Genomic DNA, 3,437 nt, shown 5'->3' on the forward strand with positions numbered 1-3,437 from the left:
CGGGAGAGATAAAAGGAGGTATCGGTTTAGAGAATTTTTCCCCGACGGTTGCTTGACTATGTCTGACTAGGTCTAAACTTGTGAAGATACTGCAGTGTCTCCTCACCGCGATGCCGATCAACCCGGTTGCAGGCTGTCGGCCTGTAACGGCGAGCTTTCGCGACTCTGCGACATCATGTATACGTCCGGACATCTGCCACGACAAGAAGTGTTCTTAGTCGGGTACGTTTCTGATCACAATTTAAACTCGCTTTTACCTCTTACCGATTTACGGTACTAGACAAACCGAATAAAACTTTTATTTTTCATATCTTCTATACGGGTCCCCACGAACCTTAACCGTCACATGAGCCGGCACCATACGCTCCCCTCCATGGCCCGTGAAAGGACTCAAACCACACTCGCGCGTCCCCCACCACCCCATGGCGCAGAAGAATGACTGCCCTCATGGCCCCCCGTGGCCCCCCATGACGTCGACGGCCCGTTATCATCGCCCACCATATAACATTTTTTGCGTTGTGTCGGTCGCTTCTACACAGACTGAGCGCACCGAGCGCAGCCTCCCTGACACTTGGTGAGTTCCCTGGAACACCGGGGACACATATTCATGTATTAAAGACGTACAAAAGTGTATTTTGCATGATAGGTCACCTTTAAAATTATATAATAACTACGCTCTAGTTTTTTTTATCGGAACAAGGCTTCATGATATCCTCCACAACAGATATATAAACACTACAAAACTGATTTTGACCATTTTTGCCAAGTCTGAAGGTCTCTATAAAAAAAAAGCAGCATTGTTTTGGGTGACTCAGGATCAAATTTGGCCCAATCCAGATTCATCTTTGACGTTAGACACTCCAGCTCCTCCCCCTTGATCCACTTTAACAATAATGTAAAACGTTTTTGGGGGAAATTGTATTCTAATATTAATCTATTATATAACATAATTATCCACTGTCTTTACTTTAGCAAATTTAATGAGTGAATTTAATCACATTTTTTACTTAAATATGTGATGTGTTTTGGGGCTATAAAATAAAAATAATGACAGGATTGTACGGTTATGAATGCATAATAAGTTAGTTATGATGTAGGTAAAACAATATCGGATGATTATTTTAGAGTGTTTTGGACTGAAATAAATCATGGGTCAAAATTGACCCGCGAACACCATGAACGGTAACAGCTTTCGAACAGAACACAAGGGTTAATGTGTGCATATGTATAAATGTGTCTGTTGATTGTGTATATATATAGTTATATACATATTTTTATATTTGTTTTTGTATTTGGGATTGCGGGAAACGGTATTACGATATATCTCTGTCTGCACACACATAATACATTTTAAATGGCATACAATTGGATATTTCAGATCTATCAGATATCAATCAGATGTTTTTCGACATACTATGACTTCTTTGACATACCATAGTATCATTTATTTTCGACATTAAATTCGTAGTATATTTCTATATTTGCATTTGTTTTACAACGTATCTGTTGCCATGAAACAGTTCTCTCCTTCTGGTTTCCTTCAGTGTTCTAATATATGTTTTCATCTCATAATAGTGTATTTGTCTTTTGGGCTCTCCTCTTCTAGGGAACCTTATCAAAGCTTGCCTCTTTTGTTAATGTGTCATTATATTTATATGATGTTATGTTGTTCCTGTTGCTGTGGAGCGTCGAGCGACAGTTTATTGATAAAAGGAGGAATAATCAAAGTGAATCACACCAAATGAAGCTTGAAGTCTCTGCGTGTGTGTGTGTGTGTCATCTCCCGGATGTTATATTTCAGGAGAAAGTTGCAGCGTGAGCTAAAGTGGACTTTAGGTGGATTTCTCCTGCCACCCAGTGGTTACATGTAGAAGCTTCAGGAAAGGACGAAAAGGACACATATTACCATTCTTGTCAACCCTCCCGATTTTCGCGGGAGACTCCCGATTTTATTGCCCTCTCCCGGTTTCCTCCCGGGGTCATATTTCTCCCGCATTTCTCCCGATTTCTGACAAAATCCGATTTACTCACGACTGTATCCACTCGGACTTTAATACAGCTACACCACTGTTTGGTTTCCATGGTAGCACCTTTAGTAGTGCGCGCAACTGTCTAAAGAGGGTGAGGCAGATAGTCACAGAAAACAGAACAAGAATCGACAACTCGAACCTCTGCTCACTCCTTTCCTGTAAAATACAGGTCCAGCCCACACATATGCTCCATCAAGGATGGTGCTTCAGGCCGCAAGGCAGTGCATTTACAACTACAATAAGCATGTTAATGTTAATCTAACAGCTCCGGCGATCCACTAGCACTCCCCGGCGGTGGTTTTGAAATCCTCCCGATTTCTGAGGTCTAAAGGTTGGCAAGTATGGGCGGGAGATTCATGTGATTGGTTAATCGGCAACGCTCGTGACACATAAGGGGGCCCTCATTAAACACCTTTGCAGGGGCAGCCCTGTACTGTACGAAATTCTATATTAAAAACTGGCTTTATAAACTGTTTCATAATAAATAATAACATGAAATGTAACGGAGCTTACACACGGCGGCGTGCGTTGAAGCTTGCCAGCGGGCGTGTCTGAAGCTCGACCAACAACCAATCACACACTCTAAAATGTTTGGCTGTAAAATTACAGTAAATTACTGGCTACTAGTTGCATGGATCTCACAGTAATTGACTGTAAATATTTCACAGTAATTGACTGTAGATATTTTACAGTAAATTACTGTAGATATTTTACAGTAAATTAGAATACAAGTACAACTAAATACTGTGACAGTACAGTTGCCATGCAAATGGAATTACTGTGCTATAGCAGTACAGAGCTGTGGTATTATGGTACCTTGATGTACATAAATTACAATAATTACCTGTATTTTCACACTTTTACTGTAGTAATGCAACACAGTAGCCAGTAATTTACTGTAAATATAAAAATGTAAATAATACGATAATATATTTTAAATCTGACTAGTTAACTGGGATTTTACCATAACTACACAATTCAATCAGCTCAATCAACAAAGAAAAACAAAGAAAAAGGCCCATTTTAACTTTGTATTATTCCATTGAAGTGCAAAGTACATTTCACACTGTCTTGGACATGTTTTTACGGCCCCAATCTCTACTCCGCGGTAGTGGCTCGTGCTGAGACCCGCAACATGAAAGAATACACGCAATAACCTGTACTTGATAACGAGCATTTATTGATAATCAGCCGCTTGCTCACACAAGCGAAACGGGAAACAAAAAGAGGTCTGGAGGACTGGCCAACAGGAACAAACAGAAGGAGGGAACCCGAGCCAGCCACATCACGGGCCGTAGGACCCAGAGCTCCCCCCCAACCAGAAATCAATTATAAACCCTATGGGAAACAAAATAAAGCAGCGAAAACTGGACTGCAGGTCCTTCAGGCTAAACATAAACACGTCTG

At 40.9% G+C, this 3,437-nt stretch overlaps 1 protein-coding gene across 2 annotated transcripts in view; it reads right to left on the bottom strand.

Moving 5' to 3' along the window:
• The window catches only part of pigl (phosphatidylinositol glycan anchor biosynthesis, class L), an 18,158-nt gene that overhangs the window by 10,804 nt on the left and 3,917 nt on the right, over positions 1-3,437 (bottom strand). The window lies entirely within an intron of this gene.

Source organism: Notothenia coriiceps, unplaced genomic scaffold (assembly GCF_000735185.1).
Source record: "Notothenia coriiceps isolate Sejong01 unplaced genomic scaffold, NC01 NC01_scaffold00036513, whole genome shotgun sequence".
In the NCBI taxonomy this organism is placed as follows: domain Eukaryota; kingdom Metazoa; phylum Chordata; class Actinopteri; order Perciformes; family Nototheniidae; genus Notothenia; species Notothenia coriiceps.